The sequence below is a fragment of the Phyllobates terribilis genome, unplaced genomic scaffold (genome assembly GCF_046119375.1).
Source record: "Phyllobates terribilis strain yellow unplaced genomic scaffold, ASM4611937v1 Scaffold_3__8_contigs__length_932513732, whole genome shotgun sequence".
In the NCBI taxonomy this organism is placed as follows: Eukaryota; Metazoa; Chordata; class Amphibia; order Anura; family Dendrobatidae; genus Phyllobates; species Phyllobates terribilis.
In genome coordinates this window covers 89,976,507-89,999,021 of record NW_027362763.1, presented here as the reverse complement: position 1 = coordinate 89,999,021, position 22,515 = coordinate 89,976,507, and positions in this window count along the sequence as shown.

Genomic DNA, 22,515 nt, shown 5'->3' with positions numbered 1-22,515 from the left:
GAGATAGCGGATTAGACGGGAGTGGACCAAGCGTTCCAGGAGTTTAGAGATGAAGGGAAGATTAGAGACAGGTCTATAGTTAGCAGTGCAGTTCTGGTCCAGGGATGGCTTTTTAAGTAAAGGGGTTATGATGGCATGTTTAAATGATGAGGGAAAGATACCTGACGAAAGAGAGAGGTTAAATATTTTAGTCAGGTGAGTGGTGACCACCGGTGAGAGGGACTGCAGGAGATGTGAAGGAATGGGGTCATTGTTGCAGGTTGTAGACCGAGAAGAAGCGAGGAGCTGGGTAACCTCTTCTTCTGTGACAGGCTCAAAGATGGCTAGTGAGCTTGAAGTGCGGTAGGGAAGAGGATACAGGCACTGAGGAGATTGGGCTGAGATGTCCTGATGGATGTGGTTGATTTTTTCCAAGAAATAAGTGGCCAGATCCTCACTGCTGAGGTTGGTGGTGGGGGCCTGTGCTTTAGGTTTCAGGAGGGAGTTTAAGGTTTCGAAAAGTCGTTTTGGGTTGTTGGACATTGAAGTGATGAGGGTGGTGAAGTAGGATTGTTTGGCCAGATGAAGGGCAGAGTTATAGGTTTTGAGCATGAATTTATAGTGGATGAAGTCCTCTGCTAAAAGAGATTTTCTCCACTGACGCTCAGCACACCTCGAGCAACGTTGAAGAAAGCGTGTTTGCATCGTGTGCCAGGGCTGCCGTTGTCTGTGTCGGATCTTTCTGCGAGTAGAAAGAGCTGCTTCATCTAGGACGCTCTTCAGTGTATTGTTGTAGTGTGACAATGCCAAGTCTGGACAGGAGAAGGAGGAGATGGGGGCTAAAGATGTGTGGAGATTGTCCATAAGCTGCTGGGTATTAATGGTACGTGTATTCCTATAAGTGTGGTAAGTGGGGGTGTCCCGGGTGAGGAGACAATTCTTAACAGAGAAGGAGAGAAGGTTGTGGTCAGAGAGCGGGAGAGGGAAGTTGGTAAAGTCATCCAGCAAGCAGAGACTGGAAAAAACCAGGTCCAGAGTGTTCCCGTCTTCATGGGTAGGAGAATTCGTAAACTGTGAGAGACGGAATGAAGAAGTTAGAGAAAGTAGATGAGAGGCAGATTGGGAGAGGGGGTCATCGATGGGGATGTTAAAGTCGCCCATGATGAGGGTGGGGATGTCACAGGATAGAAAGTGAGGAAGCCAGGTGGCAAAGTGATCCAAGAACTGGCGGGCGGAGCCTGGAGGGCGATACACGACTGCCACTCGCAGGGAGAAGGGTTTAAAGAGTCTGATGGTGTGGACTTCAAAGGAAGGAAACATAAGTGAGGGAACCGGGGGGATGACCTGAAAAGCACATTGTGAGGAAAGGAGCAGACCAACACCTCCACCCTGTCTGTTGCCATGTCTGGCGGTATGTGAAAATTTCAGCCCACCAAACGAGAGAGCAGCAGCAGCGGTGGTGTCTAGCTGCTGAATCCAGGTTTCTGTGATAGCCAGAAGGTTAAGAGAATTAGAGAGTAAAAAATCATGGATGTAAGTTAGTTTGTTACACACAGACCGTGCGTTCCAGAGAGCGCAATGGAAATCAATAGGAGAGGGCATGCACTGAACGTTAATAAGATTAGCAGGGTTTCTATATGCAGCTGGAGGAGAGTGGTGTACGCTAGTGGAGGGGGGCCCAGGGTTGGGGGAGATGTCGCCTGCGACTAGTAAAAGGAGAAAGAAGAGAAAGATCAGGTGGTCTAATGATTTGTATGAACGTTTTGAATGCTGTATGGAGGTAGAGGATGGTTTGCAGTGGGTGAGGAATGTCAGTAGAGCCTCAGAGTTATACATGGGAGAGGGGAGAAGGGAGGGGCTGATATAGAGAGAGTGCACAGAATGTGTTAAAGGGTGGGTGAGTTGTGAGAAAGCAGAAGTGAAAACAAATAAAAAGCAGATTGATAAGACTAATGCATAATGCACTATGAGTGATCAAGAAGCATGTTTGTATGAAAATTTTATGCACCTTACCTGTCTCCTGCCCTGTCCAACTGCCATGGTCTAACTGCACTTGTAATTATTGCACTTAAAATCTATTGCACGCGTGACCCAGCACGCGTGCTATTCCCAGCCAGAGCTGAATATATATTCTTTTCCTCTGTCCTTACAGAAGTCCTATCCGGATTCTTCCTTCTGTCCAAGCACGAGTCCTGTGATAGAGTGCATGTTCTTTTATATGCATCTTTTAAAAGTTTTTTTGGATAGCCTTTTTCCAAAAATCTCTTTTTGAGAATCTTGGATTCCACCTTAAAGTCAGAATCCAGAGTACAATTTTTCCTGACTCTCCAATACTGCCCATAAGGCACATTTTTAATCCATCCAGGAAGGTGTCCACTGGTGAATTTGAGGTAGCTATTCACATCCACTGGTTTAAAAAACGTGGATGTGAATATTCTCCCCAGGTGGTCGAACTGCACCCGTAGATCTAAGAATTGGAGAGAAGTGGATGATGCTGTGGCCGTGAATTTTAACCCCCAATCATTGTGATTTAGTTAATCCGCAAAGCTCAATGCCTCCTCCATTGATCCATGCCATATAATCATCTATAAAGCGCCTATAGAAAAGTACTCCACTCGTGGATGATCCTGGCTGCGCGATGAGGACAGATTCCACCGCACCCATAAAAAGGTTAGCATAGCTTGGTGCGAATCTCGTCCCCATCGCGCAGCCCTTGATCTGTTTATATAACCCATCCTCAAAGGAAAACACATTGTTCTCCAATATGAACGCTATTGCGTTCAGAATGAATTCTCTTTGGTCTATAGGCATATTAGTGTCTCCAGTTAAAACCTCTTTGATGACCTTTATTCCCAATGTATGTGAAATATTATTGTAGAGGGCCACGACATCCAGAGAGAGAAAAACGCATCCCTCCATGGGTGGTAGAGCCCTTAATTCTTTAATTAATTGTGACGAATCCTTTAGATATGATGTTAATCTCAGAACATATGTCTGCAAAAATAAATCTACATAATGCGATAGATTACTTGTAATGGATTGGATCCCTGATATTATTGGGCGTCCAGGAGGATTTTTTGGATCTTTATGCAGTTTGGGCAGAAAATAGAAAAAAGGTATTCTATATTGTGCAATATCTAAAAAGTTCTTTTCTTTTTTATTGAGTATCCCCTTTTCATAAGCCTTCTTAATTAGAAGATTATACTTTATAAAGATACTGATATTAGGATCATCCTCCAACTTCTCATAAAATTCCGTATCCCTCAATATTCTCATGCCCTCTTCCACATACCAAGATCTATCCATAAGGACAATTCCTCCTCCCTTATCTGCATTACGAATGATAATATCATTATTTTCTCTGATAGATTCAATGGCTGCTCTCTCTTCTTTTTTCAAATTATCCCTCATTTTCATGCGGGGAATTGATCTTACTTCCTTTAATATTAATTGTTGGAATGCCTCAATATGTGACCCCTTATGGTGTAGAGGATAAATTTTTTTATTTGGGTGTTTGATGTCTACATGTATCATTTCATCTATTGTGGTTCTATCCTTTTCTGTCTCTTGTTCATCATGGGGGTGTTTTCTCTTAACATTTTTACCATTTTTTTCTTCAAGTAAGAAATGTCTTTGTACGGTGAGTTTCCTAAAAAACTCATTAAAGTCAAGGTAAAGCGAGAATGTGTCTATTTCTGCTGTGGGACAAAATGAGAGCCCCTTACTAAGAAGGGAGCGTTCATCATTAGTAAGTGTATAGCTCGATAAGTTATATATACCACTATCCTGATCATCAGGTTTCCCTATTTGTATCATGCTTATTGGGTTTAACCTGATTTCGTCTTTTTCAGAGTGGTGCTCTGTGCCGTGGGGTTCTCTTCTTCTAGTTCTTCCACTGCCACTACACCCTCTTGTTCTCTTTTTCTTTTGGGGTGTCGCCCTGGGGCCACCCGAAAAAATTGAGTGATTTTTGAGTCTTTTAGGTTTGTTTGGATAATAGATTTTGGTAAGTTACCTTCATTGGAATTTCTTTCCTTTTGAGGTGCATACATATTTAAATTTGATGTCTCTGTGATTACAGGTAAAATTTCCAATTGACTCCCGACCGTAATACCAGCGAAACTATCTATATACTCATTTTCACCCGTGTTTTTCATATTACTATTTTCCTTTTCGTTTATTATTATTTCCTGTGTCCATATTTCAGTGTTCTGATCTATATTTTTTTCCATTTTATCTGTATTGGTGTCCAATTCTAAAATGTATGTTTCACTGGGAGAATCTCCAATTGGAATTTCCATATCTTCCAATTGAGCCATTGACCCAGAGCCACCCGTTGTTTGAGTTGAAGTCACCTCGTGTATAGTAATTTCAGAGAAACTGATATTCTCAGTTTCTCTGTTAATTACTTGCATGTCCAGTGTTACTATTTCTCCATGTGTGCATGCTTTTCTCTCTTTATTTGACGTGCATTCTTTATTTGGTGAAGATTTATTAGTGCTAGTTCTATTATCTACTCTTATATTGGAATCATTTGCCCTGGAAGTGATAATACTGGTTGCTTGTTGTTGATTTGATTTCATTTCTTTTTTCTTTTTCGGATTATTAGTGATTTTATTCATATGTTGTTCATAATACGCTCTCTGTTTCTCTGTCTTAAGGAGAGTAAATGACCTTTCTTTATTGGAATTGGTGAATGTATCCATTTTTTCTCCTTTTCCTTTTTTATCCCTCCCTTCCACATCTAATTGTGCTCTTAATCCCTCCTCAGATGCATTTATTGGGGTGTATGATTGCCCCATGGTAGGCCCCAAACTTTATAATGGCCACACATTAGCCCCCAAACTGTATAATGGCCTCGCATTAGCCTCCAAACTATATAATGCCCCTATATTAGCCCCCAAACAGTATAATGGCACCTGCATTAGCCCCCAAACTATACAATTGCCCAGCATTAGCCCCCACATTGACTCCCATGATGTATACTGGCCCCACATTTTATGAGGTGCCTCCCACACAATGTTTCATGGTCCCCCATACTGTATGAGGGCCCCCCATTGTTTAATACAAGTAAAAAAACATCATATATATATATATAACTAAAATAAATAAATAAAATAAATATACTCACTTAATCCAGGATCCTGAGGCGAGGCTCAGGGAGACCAATGCCCTGATGTCATAGCACCAACGTATGCACAGAACATCAGAGTCCCGGTGTTGCACAATAATGTCACCGCACTGAGACACTGAAGTAAGGCGCGTGTGACGCGCCCCCTGGGCCAGTGTTGTTGGGGATACCCGGAGCCGGATCAGATGGGGGTTGTAGTCTCCGAGTGGCTGTGACCCGGTCCGTGCCCAGGGTGTCAAGCTCAGTGTGTGGCAGTCCTACAGATGTTACTAGATGTTCTTTTGTGTCGACTACGCCACCCGTTGAATTGCGGTCAATACGGCCGCCGCTGCAGCAGGGTCCGCTGAGGCTGGTGATGTATGTGCAGCTCAGGTAGTATAACCCCCAACGGGAGGGGTATAGCCTCAGGGGGTCAGTTGCAGAGGATGGGGGTTGTGGTGGTGCAGCGGGGATGGAAATGAGACTCAGAGTCGGGCTGTGCAGTTCAGGGTTTGTTTACTTACTGCAGTTGTTCTGGTCACTCCGGCCTTAAGTGACCACCCGAGCCGTGCTGCGTCCACCAGGTCCTGGACTCGGCCAACCCCCAGGTGATTCTGGAGCGTGGTCCTGAGCTCCCTTTCTGTCCTGTCCTCTTCTCTGGCCTTCCCCACCAGGGATCCACCTATGTCCGGCTCCCTCGGGCCTCTTGGTGGTAAACCCTTGTCTCTGGGTTCCCTGACCCTATTCCTGGTCTGCCTTCTGGGTGGATTTAGTGGGTGATCGTGGCAGATCGATCCTGCCCACGACCTCCGGTTCCTGGCTAAGGTGTGCTGTAGCCTCCGCCAGCTTGGGATCCGGTACCCTGTTGCCAACTCTTCACCCTCTGGTCTAATTTGGGCTCTTGGAGTTCCTTCTTTCTCCCCCTCTGGGTCTTTCTTTCTCCTCTCTCTCTCTTGGCCTTGGAGCTGCTCTTCTCCTCTGCTCTCTTCCTCTGCTCTGCTCTGACAAAAGACTGACAGACTGACCCTGATCTAAGATGGTGCCCACCTTATATACTCCCTCTATGTGTGAGCTCAGGTGACCAGCACCCAATGAGCTCCTAGCACTACCCAGACTGCTCCCCCTATCTGCCCCTACACTACTGGGATGTTCCACCCCCCTCCCACTCCAGCCAGGAACAGACACTGTCGTACCTGCACATTTCTCTAGTGGGAGTACCATCGGTCTGTTCCTCGGAAATGGGATGTGTGTAGTGCATGCAGCCTAACTGAGCTCAGTTCCACACTCCATCCTTACCCGGGAGTGGAATACCACACCTCTGGGTTGAGGTGCAATACCCCTGTAGCAGCCGAATCCTCAGGGTGCTACATTCCCCCCTGGTAAATCACAGCACGTCCTCGGGCTGTAAGATATAAACATCCAAAACATACAATTTTTTTTCATAAAACATAAACATATAAAACATATAAAACATCATCAGCAGCAATAAACTTTTCATATAAACATTCTTGTTTCTGGTTCCTCCGGTCATGGTGCAACTTGTGACCGGGTAAAGTGCGACAGTCTCTCTTGGAATAAAACCGGTAGGGGGCGCTTTAGGAAGCGCAACTATATACAAGGGATATGGCCGCTCTCAGTCCTCGGCCAGGTATTAGGAACTAGGGACACACGGGGTTAACAGTTCAATTGGCTGGTCCCAACGGGGACTATATTTTAACTAGAACAGTTCTTATACCCTGACGGGTAACTATGTACAGTCTCTCTCTACCGTACTTCAACGACGGCGTCCTCCTGCTCTTTCTTGTTGGTTGGTTTCAGTTTCAGACCCGTCCGGGCCCTCTTGCTCCTCCTCACACCGCAGCTCCTCCTCCGTCAGGCGATGCACATGGAGGGCGTAGGGTCCTTTGGCACACTTGTGCCGGGTGAAGGTGACCTCGTCCCCTACATACAGGTCACGACCTCTGTGTCCCTCCGGCAGATGGCTTTCTACGTCTCTGCGGGTCACAAAGACGTCGCCGGGGGTATGATGGTCTCTAATGAAGCCCCACCCATGCTGCATGTTGAATTTTATCACAGTCCCGGTGGAAGGGGGACCATGAGCTGCACGGGGATTCCTCCTGGTCCGGCTCTTCTGCTCCGCGCTCCTTATCTGCGCTTGCTGTTCCCGGACCCGCCTCTCTCTCCGCTCCCTCTCGAAGACCTCGAGCTGCTGCCGGCAGCACTCTGCACGCTCCGCTGCGGCCGCCCGAGTCTCCTGAGTGAACCCCATGAGGTCTTCTCCAGTGGGGTCCCACTCGAACTGTGCCTCCTCCAGCGGGGGCGAGGTCCTCCTTGCGGGCTTCGGAACCGGAATCAGGGGTTCATCTAGGGGTCTCTCTTTCCGGAGTCGGGGATGGTGAAACTCCGGTGGCCATATGAAGGGCTGCCCATCCGGGCACGTATGCTGGGCGAACAGGTCCTCACCCAGGTGCGGTACTTTAGGTGCTATGGGCGCTGTGGTGGTAGCGGCGCCCGGGTTGACCAGGCCTTGCGACCAGGCTTGGGGCACGCTAAAGGAAAAGGGCACCGTAAGAACGGCGGCGCCCGTGGTTACTCGGCCCTGCGGCCAGGCCGGTGGGGGCGCTGTTGGAATAGCGGCGCCCGGGGGTACTAGGCCTTGCGACCAGGCCGGTGGTATTTCCTGCTTGGCCACGCTCGGGGTCGAGGCGTGTGACGTCACAGGGGTCGCGGCCGCGGTTTCCGGTTGAGGCCTAGTCGGCGGCGGTGACGATGCAGCGACGGGCACGGCAGGGGGAATTTCGGGCTCTGCGACGGGGAGCTGGGGCAGGCACGCGGTTTCCCGGCTCGGGGTAGAGACGTCCCCTTTACCTGCCTCCGTCCGTTCAGCTCCCTTCTCGGCGCCGTCTCCTGCCTTCATTCCTCCTGCGCCATCCTCAGAGGCGGTCTGTCTCCTCGTCTCAGGTGGCGTGCTCCGCTGACGGGTGCCGGTCTGCTGGGCCATCTCTCGGCTCCACTCCGCCAACGTCTCTCGCTGCACCCGGGCCATCCTCCGTGCGAGGCCCTCCAACGCGGTCTGTGCACACTCCCGGTCTCGGGGGAGCTGTGTTAGGATCTCCAGCAGGCCTTCTGGAGTGGCGACCTGCAACAGGCTCCTGACCACTGGGTCGGTGCTGCCTGACTCTCCCTCCAGACGTCTTGTCTCCGGGTGCGCTCTCTCTAGACTGCTCCAGGCGACACCCATCTTTGTTCTCTTCTTCTGTCTCCGCCCACATCGAGGGTGGTCCCGGGGCAACTTAGTGATTGTCAGTTCCAGGGGCAGTTCTCTCACGCTGATGGACACTTCCAGCATCACAGTCTCTGTTGGTGGGCGCGGTTTCCGCTTTTGGCGCCATTCTTCGACCTGGCCCACGATGGGAGGTGACCTCTTGCCACCCTCTGGCACGCCCATAATGGCGTCCGCTCCCCCAAGGCGGGAAATCCTTGGAAATGGCGGGAATCGTCTCCCAGTGGCGGGAAACTCCATGGATGGCGGGAAAAAGCTGCAAATGGCGGACAACCGGCGGGAAACGACCTGTGATGGGGCCCGATGGCGGGGACCCTCCGGAACCGGCGGGAGACTTCTTTTTAAGGTAACGGTGAACTTTTCTTCAGGCACGCAGTACCCGGTTGTTGCGGGCACGTAATCCTGCCGACTACGCCAAAGTTGACGCGCCCCCTGGGCCAGTGTTGTTGGGGATACCCGGAGCCGGATCAGATGGGGGTTGTAGTCTCCGAGTGGCTGTGACCCGGTCCGTGCCCAGGGTGTCAAGCTCAGTGTGTGGCAGTCCTTATGATGTTACTAGATGTTCTTTTGTGTCGACTACGCCACCCGTTGAATTGCGGTCAATACGGCCGCCGCTGCAGCAGGGTCCGCTGAGGCTGGTGATGTATGTGCAGCTCAGGTAGTATAACCCCCAACGGGAGGGGTATAGCCTCAGGGGGTCAGTTGCAGAGGATGGGGGTTGTGGTGGTGCAGCGGGGATGGAAATGAGACTCAGAGTCGGGCTGTGCAGTTCAGGGTTTGTTTACTTACTGCAGTTGTTCTGGTCACTGCGGCCTTAAGTGACCACCCGAGCCGTGCTGCGTCCACCAGGTCCTGGACTCGGCCAACCCCCAGGTGATTCTGGAGCGTGGTCCTGAGCTCCCTTTCTGTCCTGTCCTCTTCTCTGGCCTTCCCCACCAGGGATCCACCTATGTCCGGCTCCCTCGGGCCTCTTGGTGGTAAACCCTTGTCTCTGGGTTCCCTGACCCTATTCCTGGTCTGCCTTCTGGGTGGATTTAGTGGGTGATCGTGGCAGATCGATCCTGCCCACGACCTCCGGTTCCTGGCTAAGGTGTGCTGTAGCCTCCGCCAGCTTGGGATCCGGTACCCTGTTGCCAACTCTTCACCCTCTGGTCTAATTTGGGCTCTTGGAGTTCCTTCTTTCTCCCCCTCTGGGTCTTTCTTTCTCCTCTCTCTCTCTTGGCCTTGGAGCTGCTCTTCTCCTCTGCTCTCTTCCTCTGCTCTGCTCTGCTCTGACAAAAGACTGACAGACTGACCCTGATCTAAGATGGTGCCCACCTTATATACTCCCTCTATGTGTGAGCTCAGGTGACCAGCACCCAATGAGCTCCTAGCACTACCCAGACTGCTCCCCCTATCTGCCCCTACACTACTGGGATGTTCCACCCCCCTCCCACTCCAGCCAGGAACAGACACTGTCGTACCTGCACATTTCTCTAGTGGGAGTACCATCGGTCTGTTCCTCGGAAATGGGATGTGTGTAGTGCATGCAGCCTAACTGAGCTCAGTTCCACACTCCATCCTTACCCGGGAGTGGAATACCACACCTCTGGGTTGAGGTGCAATACCCCTGTAGCAGCCGAATCCTCAGGGTGCTACACGTGCACCGGCATCTCTGACACTGTATCACCAGTGAAGAGCGGTATTGCAGGGGGATCGTGTCTCCTGGCACTGCCGCACAGCTTAACTATATTGGCAGGCTTTACTTTTGATGTAGTTAACCGTAGTGTAGCTTTAATTGGGGACCTCTGAGTGCGAGGCCCGGGACGATCACATCTTCTGCCCCCCCCCAGTAGCTACTGAATTTGCACTGCTTGGAAAGCCTCGGGTAACGCAGCTGTTAATGAGGTCGTGCTAGCCGCAGACCGGAGACCAGTTGCGCCCTGCCATTGAAGGATGTATGTAAGAACAGGGCTCTGATACCAGCTGTCCGTAAACTGGAACTCCTGTCAGACTCAGTCACTCAGTGTTCTCTGCAAATGGATTAATCCCTGAAATATCAGCGTATCTTATAAAATATGTCAGAGGAATAATCAAAAAGATGGTGACAGGCCAGAGCTTACATAGATAGGCGCGCTGTCTGGGTGTTGTGTTTGACACCAATCTCTCCTTCACCTCTCATATACAATCTCTTGCTCGTTCTTCTCGCTTGCACCTGAAGAACATCTCTAGAATCCGCTCCTTTCTCACCATGGAAACAACAAAAACCCTCACTGTTGCCCTGATCCACTCCCGCCTTGACTACTGTAACTCTCTATTAATTGGCCTCCCCCTCACTCGACATTCCCCATTCCAGTCCATCCTTAATGCAGCAGCCAGGGTCATCTATCTGGCTAAGCGTTACTCAGACACTTCGGCTCTGTGCCAGTCATTGCACTGGCTGCCCTTACATTATAGGATCCAATTTATATTGCTTGTTCTCACCCACAAAACTCTCCACAGTGCGGCACCCCCCTACATCTCCTCCCTCATTTCTGTTTATCGGCCTACCCGTTCTCTACGCTCTGCAAGCGACTTTCGACTAGCATCCGCACTAATCCGTACCTCCCACTCCCGGCTCCAAGACTTCTCCTGAGTTGCACCAATTCTCTGGAATGCTCTACCTGAAGAAATTAGAACTAACCACAACTTACACAGTTTTAGGCGCTCCCTAAAAACACATCTGTTTAGGGCGGCCTATCATGTTTCCTAATCAAAGTCCTTTTCATTCACCATGCAAATTGCCTCTTCAAAGAAAAAGAGGACTTGAACTCTATAGTGCCACCTATTGGAAGCAGCAATCCTACAAGTCACAATCGACCCTTTAACGAGTCGTGCAATATGACTTAGGATAAAAGCCAATTCAGAATCTCGATTTGCAGACACGGTGTTTCAGGCTGTTGGCCCTAATCAGTGCAAAGTATGAGAACTGATTTGGCTATGTGAGAGGCTCTGGGCTGAGGTCTAAGGGGTAACGTTTCTCCTTGTGGAGAGTGACATACCAGCTCTGGCACGTCAAGGTAAGAAGTCTTATTTGGCATGCAATGCTCCTCTGGGAAATTTAATATGCAAATTGCCTCTTTAGAGAAAAAGAGGACTTGAACTCTATAGCACCATCTATAGGAAGCAGCAATCCTACAAGTCACAATCAACCCTTTAACGAGATATTCACTATTCACTATTTCTCTGAACCTAATTCTCCATCAAACCCCACCGCACCCAAAAGCACTACAGATACTGGCTGGTGACAAGCTCATGAAGACTTTATCTATCCCCCATTCTCTCAAGATGGCCGGACCATCATTGTAAATAAGCCCCTGTCCTTTGTGTCACCCCCACCTCATTGTAGATTGTAAGCTCTTACGAGCAGGATCGTCATTATTTTTGCTTTAATTATTGTATTATCTTTAATTGTTACTTATGACTGTTGTATATGAACCTCTGAATTGTAAAGCGCTGCGAAATATGTTGGCGCTATATAAATAAAGATTAGAAGCACAAGGTAGACCATGCAAACATTCTGTGACTAGGTGGTCACAATTTGGACAATACAGGCTGTAATGAGTCTGTAGAATTTTTTTTCTCTTTTCATTATAATGGCGGCTCACGGTTCAGGTCTAGGGTTCTGGTTGGAGTCTTCTCTTACAGGTTGACACAAGCGGATGACTTCAAATCTGAATCAGGTGTCAGGTGGGCTTTTGACACATGGAATATTGTATTGGTCATTTTGTATCAGAGTTTTAAAATATATGATAGTATTTCAAAGTATTTTTTGCTTGAATCCCCAACAACAAGAACATGTCTCCCACCCCCTAGGTTCCAAATGTATATATTTCTTGGGTAAGTAACAATGTAGGTGAAAAAACATTAGTACAGTAGGTTCACTCTATTGTTTCCAACTTCAAAGAGGGATACGGCCCAAAATAAAAAAGCTCAGAGTCCTATGTTGCATGTTTTGGACTTTGATATGACTCTCGAGAGAGCATGTCCCAATTCTATTTTTTAGGGGGTCAAACGGAAATCCCAACAGAGTCACAAACTAGTTGTCAAAATATGAAGTGAACACTGACTAAAACAGATTTGATTAAAGTCCATGAGAGTTCTGCGCACTATGCCCGTCTCATACACAGTATGTCATTTGGCCAATGGGACATGTTGTGATTTTTTTTTCCACGAGGACACCTTTCTCTTGTGAATTGTATAATTGACTACTATCGGTCTGCGTGCTGTCCGTGTGTAGACTAATTTGCACGTGGACCTAAGTCACTGTGACATGCAGAAATAGTGCTGTTGCTTCAAAAGCATCTAGCAACTAGAGGGGTTAACACAGTCACAGGAGACAGGCAGTGTTTTAGCAGAGCCCCAGGGAGATTGTGGGGAACTTGTTATTGTAGTCTGGCTGATGCTGAAGAGAAAGGTGGTGTGTTATCTGGATCTGACAGAAGGCAACTGAACAGGATTCAGATTAGGAGAGAAACTAAACACAGGTCAGATAAACTCCCTGAACTAACAGTGCAGAGTATTATTGGGCAGGAAGATAAGGATTGTAAGGAATTGTGTCACAGGGATCATCTCCCTCATCAAACCCTCCCCCCTCCATCTCCATGCAGGATAAAGAATGCTGTGTACTATTGTGTCCTTGTGAAGGAAAAGCCTGTGTTGTGTATGCATAGAAGTGTGCTGTTAAGAGATCTAATCTATGCTGAATTATGCTACTGAAGAGACTGTAATACTGTGCCTTGTGAAGAAACTACTGTATTGTTACTGGAGCCGGTTGCTCAAGAGACTCAGACTGTAGTGTAAAGAAGATTGTTGCTGTAATATCCCTGAATTGCACTGGCCATGCTTCAGATTAAATTCCACTGCTAAACTATTGAAAAAGACTCTTGTCAGATGTGTCTGGTCAGCAATTGAATCTATCGTGTGCCTGAGAGAAGCTGCAGCCTATGGTCGCCCTGAGTAACGGTTCCCCCAGGATTCCAAAGAATTCATGAAACCCGTCTAGCCCTATCTGAATCTAGCGGTGTGCGTGTAACATTACAATCACCTAAGTTACGTCACCCAGATTTCTCAGAAAGAGATATAACTAGAGGTGGCGGGATGAAATATCTTCCAGGAGAGGACAACTCAAGATCTTCTAGTTGCCGGTTACATTTTGGTTTAAGGGGGATCCCTCCTAATCCTTTGTTTTTTTTCCATGATGATGACTGCTCTTACTGTCGGCTTGTGAGAGGTCTGAGATCTCCTCGGGGCACTTGTGCCTGTTTGTTTTACTTAGTAAACTCAGTGAAAGCCTGGGAATGCAAACAAGAGCAGCACCGGTGACATGTGGCGTCTTCCAGACACTACTTCACTGTGGTCCCATACATTGGCTGCGGCAGCCAGGAGTGTCAATGTGCTGGAGTGCAGGAGAGCAATGAGGAGGACAACTGTGGAATGACCTCACTGTTGGGATTAGTGGGGGTGTGAGATGTGGGGGGGGGGGACACACTAATAATTTGTAGTGTACAGTATAAACTTCCAAATCTCATTCTTGCTAATGCAAGCTCAAAGAAATCTATTGCCTCGGGCCAGATTCATCGTTTGCAGTCTTTTTGAAATCACTTTCCTTTTTTGGGGGCTTGTGGTACTCGTTTCCTTTTTTGTTTATGCCAAATTCTTCAAAATGGCTCAAAATCAAAATTGTTCTTTCGTTTTTGTCTTTTTTACTTGTTTTCTGATTTTTTTAGAGCAAAAAGACTCATGTTCCACTAAACTGTCACAAAATTTGCATACACTCAAAAAAAAAGAAGAATTAAGTACAGGTAAATAATTGGCAAAAAACACCAATAACTAGGCAAAAAAAAGATCAGCACAATAAGGAATTGGGCACTGTTTTATATACAAGGTAATAGACCCACAATGTTACCGCCACCAACTCTCTGAAATTCTACCGGACAGCCGTTGGGTGGACTATTATTCATTTACCTGCTCTGTTGCCCTTTTCCCCATCAATTTCTAGTAGTTTTATTTTTGAGAATATATTCTCCATTTTCGGATACCCCATTCCTTCCCCAGATAAGGTCCTCACCTTCAAGGAGGTTCCAAATATGAAAATAAACTTAATCACTCAGTATTAATTAATGCTGTATATTGGTATAATTTTGAAACTATTTGGCTGTATTATGTTGTTTTTCCAAAGTGGCACCAGATTTTTTTAAGGGGCTTGTCCAAGACATTTACATTGATGGCCTTTTCTTAGGCTAGGCCATCAATATCTGATTATTGGCAGTGAGACACCCGGCACTCCCGCCGATAAGTTGATCCCGGTGCCAACGGCAGGCAGAAGTGCTCAGTTGCATTGCTGCACAGCACTAATCAGTTGATGGAGCTGTGATGTGCAGCATTGGAACTGAGTACTCCTGGCTGTCGCCGGCACCAGGGTTGGTGCCCTATGGTTGTAACAGCACCATAGATCACATATTGATGACCTCCCCTAAGGATAAGTGTGTCACCCTGACCTGGATGCCACAAGTGTAATTAAAGCTGTGTCTGAGAGCAAGGGGGAGGTTCTCTTGTCAGGGGAACATTAGCATGCAATGCCTCCTGTCTCAGGCCAGTAGGGGGAGCTGGCTGCCCCTATAAAAGCTGGTACTGAGGGCAGGGTTAGGGAGAACTGGACGACCTGCCTCAGCACTGAGAGGTGTCCCAGAGCAGGGACAGAAAGTTGCACTGCACCTAAGAGGAAGTGTGGCAGGAGGAGAGCCACAAGCCAGAGACAAGAGACGAAGAGAGCCTGTCTTGGCAGAAAGAGGACTTAATCTACCAGACTTTGGTGTCTGAGGCTGGGAGGATTCCACATTCTCCAGCAGATAACCAGTTCGCAAGGGACTGTATATTCCTTGGCCTAAGAAGCCTGGACGCTCTGCCACAACAGAAGGGACCAGTAAAGCCGTACAAGGCTGGGAGCAGAAAGGAACCCACGTCGCAGGCCATACAGGCGGGAATACACGGAAAGCTCGGAAACGTGGGCTGCTACCCAGGGGCGGACACAGACTGTAGTGGGCCCCTGTGCAAGAAATTTTTTGGGCCCCCCCCCCGCGCTTCATAAGGCAACAAAGTTATGTAAACATAACCCCCCCATGTGCAGCTCTCATCCCCCCCATGTGCAGCTCACCCCCCCGATGCATCTCTCATCCCCCCCGTGCATCTCTCATCCCCCCCGTGCATCTCTCACCCCCCCCGTGCATCTCTCACCCCCCCATGTGCATCTCTCACCCCCCCATGTGCATCTCTCATCCCCCTCCCCCCACGTGCACCTCTCTCATCCCCCTCCCCCCACATGTGCACCTCTCTCATCCCCCCCACCCCATGTGCATCTTTTATCATCTCCCCCCCCACGTGCACCTCTCTCATCCCCCTCCCCCCACGTGCACCTCTCTCATCCCCCTCCCCCCACATGTGCACCTCTCTCATCCCCCCCACCCCATGTGCATCTTTTATCATCTCACCCCCCCCATGTGCATCTCTTATCTCTCACACACACACACACACACACACACACACACACACACACCTCCCATTCCCCCCACTCCTAGTAAATTGTATTTTGAAAAAAACAAAACTTGTTATACTTACCCCCATGCGATCCCTGCAGAATCCTGGCGCTCGTCCAAATCGCTGACACTAGGTTCTCCTGACTTCCGGCCATGTGACGGCGCCGTCACATGACCGGAAATCAGGGGAATCATGAAGGCGCTGCCGCAGGAGCGCAGCGCAGCGCTGAGATGTCTCGGACCCGGCGCTTAGCATGGGGCCGGGGGCCCCATGAGGAGAGAGACTCACAAGAGGGGGCCTCCAAGGGGGCCCCTACCGGCTGGGCCCCACACTGGAGTCAGGGCAGACATGCCCTGATGGCGGCCCTGCTGGAGGCTGGAGGGGCCCCCTCTCCCTCGGGGCCCCCGTTCAATGAACCGGCTGCACGGGCGGTAGTTCCGCCCCTGCTGCTACCCTATAAGGAGGAGATAGCCAGAAGGAGCGCAGAAAGCACGGTAGGCCTACACCCTCACCCTGACCAGGGCCAATTTCCCCGTTGCTCTCAGACATCCAGGTCCCCTCCTAGCTGGGACTGTTTATGGGTCAGTTTACCTGTTTTAGTAAAGACCCTGGACTGCAACCTGTTGTCTGTGTGCTCCTTGCTCCTCCAGCACTATCAGCACTGGGATTCTCATTACCATCACTCCCACCATCCATTATACTGCCCTGGGGCCGCACTCTTCCCGTGGGGAGTCACACTACCCTAGCTGCGCACCTCATCAGCCCCAGCGGTCTGCATGCAGCGGCGGTTCCTAATAACCGCAAATCCACGGGTGGCGTAGTCGGACATAATCAACAACACGTAACGGACTACCACTGGCCTGACCACCCTGAGCCACGGAACCGGGTTGCCACTACTACTCCCATCGTTCCCCCTATTGCCCGGATCCGAGTGCCCCACGGCCCAGGGGGCGAGTCATAAGCCATCAATGTAAAAGTCCCGGACAATCCCTTTAAGGCTTAATTGCTGGAAGTTTATGATGCATTCCCTTTTGGACATTCAGGTAAATTATATTTTATATTTTTTTCTTTCTCTTTATGAAATGTATTTCGTAACTTTCACCTAAAAGGGGTTGTCTGGTGAAAACAAATTAACATCTATTTGCAGAAAGGTTGATGACTTGCTGATCGGTGGGGATCCGACCACTGGGAATAAGCAGAATGGGAAATTTGTATCTGTGAAAGACATGAAAGAGAGACATTATACATCATGATGCCACAACAGTGCCTTCAAATATTGTGGTGCTCCCACAATGCCCATATACAGTATTATATGCCCCAACAATGCCCTCATATAGTATTATATGCCCCCACAATGCCCATATACAGCATTATATGCCCATATATGACGCGCCCCCTGGGCCTAGCGTACACGTGTAGTGGGTTACCCAGAACCAGGTCTCTGGGGGGGGTTGTAGTCTCCGTGGCGGCGACCCAGTCCCGTGGCTCAGGGCGGTCAAACCAGTGGCAGTCTTTATAGGGTTTTAAGTTAATTGTCCGACTACGCCACCCGTGGATTGCGGTCAGTGTGGACCGCCGCTGCAAGGTAGACCGCTGGGGCTGATGGTGTATGCAGCTGAGGTAGTGTGACTCCCCACGGGAAGAGTGCAGCCCCAGGGCAGTAAGAGTGGATGATGGGAGTGGTGGTGCACAGGCGTCCCAGCACTAGTAGTGCTGGTGCGGCGATGAAGCACAGAGACGTGGGGTTGCAGTTCAAGTTCTTTACTCACAGTTCTTTATATTCCAAGTCACTCCGCCGACAATGACTGCCCGAGCCGTGCTGCGTCCACCAGATGCGGGGCTCGGTCAACCCCCAGGCAATTCCAGAGTGTGTCACAGGACTCCCTTCTATTCCTTTCTCTGGCCGTGCCCCACCAGTGACACTACGTCTGTCCAGCTCCCGTGGGCCTTCTCTTGGGAGGACTTTGTGCTCACCTCCCTGACCCTATGTGGTATGCCTTTCTAGTAGGTGTAGTGAGGGGTCGCACCAAGATATAAACACGACCGCCGGTCCTTGGCTGAGGATTAGTCACCTCCACCAACTTGGGATCCGGTACTCTGTTCTGCCAACCCGTCACCCGCAATCTCCTGGGCCTTTGAGGTTCCTTCTGCCCTTGTGTCTCGGGGCCTCTCTGGGTGTTCTGTTCCTTTCTTCCTTTCCTCTCTGCTGGTTCTGGCCTCCACTCCAGGCCTGCCTCGTGGAGCTGGGCCCAGACTGAGCCACAGCTCCCTGTCAGCCCTCCTGGCTGAACTCCTTCTCTCACTGAACTCACTTCTTCTTTCAACTGACTGAACTAAGATGGTGCCCACCTTTTATACCTCCCTCTAGTGTATGAGCCCAGGTGACTTGCAACCAATGGGCTCCTGCCTATGCCCAGAGACCGTCCCCTCCTGCTACTACATCACTGGGTTTTCCTCCCCCCCGCCCCACTCCAGCCAGGGACAGATGCTGTCGTGCCTTCATTACTGTCTAATGGGAGCACCGTTGAGCTGTCCCCCGGAAATGGGGTGTGTGTGATGCATGCAGCTAACTGAGCCCTGGTCCACACACCATCCTTACCCGGGAGTGGAATATCACACCTCTGGCAGAGGTGCAATACCCCTGTAGCGGCCGAACCCTCGGGGCGCTACATATACAGTATTATATGCCCCCATATAGTATTATATGCCCCAACAATGCCCCCATACAGTATTATATGCCCCAGCAATGCCCCCATACAGTAGTATATGCCCCAGCAATGCCCCCATACAGTATTATATGCCCCAGCAATGCCCCCATACAATGCTCCACCTACACATAATTCCCTCACAATGTTACTACACATTATGATGCCACCTCAGTGACTCCTACATACTATAATGCCCCCACAGTGACCCCTACACATTATGATGTCCTTCACCATATGTACTGTATTTCACTAGCTAAGAATAAACTACTCAGCTAGTCCCATTCCCAGGACCAGCTCTCCCGCTGTGTTCTATGTGTGGCTCCCCGCTGCTGGCACGATCTAGTAATGCCATCATGTCTGCTGCACCGAGACCCAGACGCACAGGGCACGGGCTCCCTCTTCCACCATTGTAGTCAACAGTATCTACGTCTTGAGGATGCAGATACAGTTAAAATAGGAAGAGACCCCCGACCTCTCATGACAACGAGCAGCTTCTCAGATCCAGGAATGCTGGAGAGTTATGATTATGCAGCTTTATGCTCGGGGCTCAGCAGCTGCTTGGAGGAGGCTGCTCTCTGCTTCTTAGAGTTCAAGAAACCAGCCACTTGGTTTCTTGGACACCGCAGTTTGCTTTGACCCCATCCACCTTACAAGGGGTCGGTGCCACAGCTGGTTGCTTCCCCTGCTGGAAGAGAAGACACTAGTCCCAATGCACATTACATCCTGAAACTGGCAAACGTCAGGAACTGGTACTGAGTCTAGTCCAAGAAGGGCCTGATGGGGTTGGGAGGGTCTGCAGGCCACTGGCATAGGAGCACACAGGTGGGCAGGGTTGTGTAGTACTGGTGTCCTGCTTTGGATATAACCAACACCTGCATGATGTTCCAGTGGATTGTTATAAGTAATGACAATGTTTGTACAGCGCTGCAGAATGTTAGTGCCATAAATGCAACAGAACATAAACAATAAAGGAGAAGTAATTAGAAGGAATCTAATCTCTCACCAGGTTTTCCCATTATAAACTAAAGCCAACACGTTAACTGCTCTATTTCCTTTGTCCATCAATCTGTATATAAGCCACTAACTTCCTCTGCAGAGCTCAAGAAATATGTTTTATAAGTCTCCGGCACCACATGCTAACCAGCATGGTCTGGTGCGATGGTAATCGTTGGCCTGTGGTCTTTGCCTCCTCTATCGGCAGGATTGGAGTCCTCCTGCCTTGGTTGATGTGAATGACTTGTCCAACGTCATCCACAGATCGCTGCGAATCTTGCTCCTGTGCAGTTAAAGTGCAGTGCTCTGCCTTACAAAGTCCTGTAATGCACCGGTGCCTATTGATCAGAAGTCAAGTCAACGCCGGGCATAATAAAGTATGACTATGTAGGCCGGGGCCTCAACTGCACAGGCGCAAGATTCGCAGAGATCTGTGGATGACGTAGGACATGTCATTCACATTAATCATGGCATGAGGATGACGATTCTGCCAATAGAGGATATGCTGACCACAGACCCACGATGCCGATCAGATCTGACTGGACTGATTAGTATTAGCTGATAGAGGAGGTGTAGACCTCAGACCAGTGACACCGATCAGACCTGACTGGACTGATTAGTATTAGCCAATAGAGGAGGTGTAGACCACAGACCAGCGACGCAGATCAAACCTGACTGGACTGATTAGTATTAGCCAATATAGGAGGTGTAGACCACAGACCAGCGACGCCGATCAGACCTGACTGGACTGATTAGTGTTAGCCGATAGAGGAGGTGTAAACCACAGACCAGCGACGCCGATCAGACCTGACTGGACCGATTAGTATTAACCGATAGAGGAGGTGTAGACCACAGACCAGCGACGCCGATCGGACCTGACTGGACTGATTAGTGTTAGCCGATAGAGGAGGTGTAAACCACAGACCAGCGACGCCGATCAGACCTGACTGGACTGATTAGTATTAGCCGATAGAGGAGGTGTAGACCACAGACCAGCGACGCCGATCGGACCTGACTGGACTGATTAGTGTTAGCCGATAGAGGAGGTGTAGACCACAGACCAGCGACGCCGATCAGACCTGACTGGACTGATTAGTGTTAGCCGATAGAGGAGGTGTAGACCACAGACCAGCGACGCCGATCAGACCCGACTGGACCGATTAGTATTAGCCGATAGAGGAGGTGTAGACCACAGACCAGCGACGCCGATCAGACCTGACTGGACTGATTAGTATTAGCAGATAGAGGAGGTGTAGACCAGATGCCAACGATGACCATCGGTCCAGACCAATCTGGGTAGCGTACGACACAGGAAACTTATAGAAGGTAATCTTTGGGATATGTAGGGGGAGTTAGTGGCTTATTTACAGGTTGGACTGTGGTACATGAGTAGTTAAAAGTGGTGGCTTTTGTTCATATTGTGAAAAACTGGTGACTGGTTCCCTTGAAAACTATGGAGCATTTTTAGTCATGAGCGACTGACTCCCAAGAATTGAGATTCTTTGAATCCAATGTAATACTAAATAGATGAATTTCTGCAATATCTGTCCTCTCCTTGGGTTATGAAAGCAAAAAGCAAATCAGTGCCATGGGTATTTGTTATGAATGCATCACCACATCACAATGTCAATCGCAGCCTTAATACAGGAATTTTAACACCATTGATGAGTGTTTCTATAAAGTAAAAGGAAATCAGGTCACCGGATCTTTACTGCCCCATCTGAGAGTATCATGATGTAGGGGGTGAGATCCTGATTCCAGTGATGTATCACTTACTAGGCTGCTTGCTGCAGTTTTCATAAAATCACACGTTTCTCTGCTGCAGATCTAGCAGTTCTCTGAATGCTGAGCTCTGTATAACCCCGCCCACACCACTGATTGGCTGTGCTCTGTGTACACTGTGCATAGGCAAAAAGCTGCCAATCAGTGATGAAGGTGAGGTTATCCAGAGCTCATGAAAATTGAGGACTATTTGGCAGCAGGTTTTCTAGTCATCTAGTGATAATCTCCTGCTGATAAAAAGTGATTTATAAAAACTACAGAAAGCAGCTCATAGCTGGAATCAGGGTCACTGTCTCTATATTATGCCCTTCTCAGAAACCCGGTGACAGATTCCCTTTAAGAAAAATCTATTTCTGAATATAGATGAAAATAGCATCTATGCATTGCTGCCTTTTGTTTTTTTCTTCCAGACATCCATCTTCTCAATGCAGACAGTTGTGTTAGGGATCTGCATTGTACAGATATGTAATACAGCCCCCATAGCTGCTCTCGGCTCATGTCTGTGCCATTTCGTACTGGGCCATAAAGAGCTTTTCTTTTCTTGTGGAGTGATAACCTATGAGAAAAAAGAGGCAAACTCCATTGCTGATATGGGAGAATATGGCGCTGTGCAGGGGCATCATACATGGGGGCTTTAAAATACCCCTGATCTGTGCTGGGAAATAACAAGAAGGTGAACATGATTAGCACATGTCAGGAGACTTCACTGGATCCTGGAGAGTTGAGTCAGGGTCCGTTCACACTAGCGCATAAATCAGAGGAGAAAAAAAGGGATTTCACTCGGACCAATGTTATTCAATGAGGCAGTGCAGATCTGCGTACTTTTTTCTCGGCTGTGTTCGGCATGCTGCAATTTCTCTCCAAAATAGAAAAAAATCGGATGCCATACGGACCATGAATAATATTTTTCATATGGTAGTGTGAGCATACCCTAGATCCCGATTCCCACCCAACCACAGATGTTGGAGAAAAATCACCCATATTGGATTTCATTATTCATGTTCTCCATTGTGTTAGTTTGTGAAAATAGGACCTAGCTCATATGTCATCCGAGTGCAGCCCAATTTTTTTCCATGGACTCATTGAATTGCATGGCCGATTGCAAT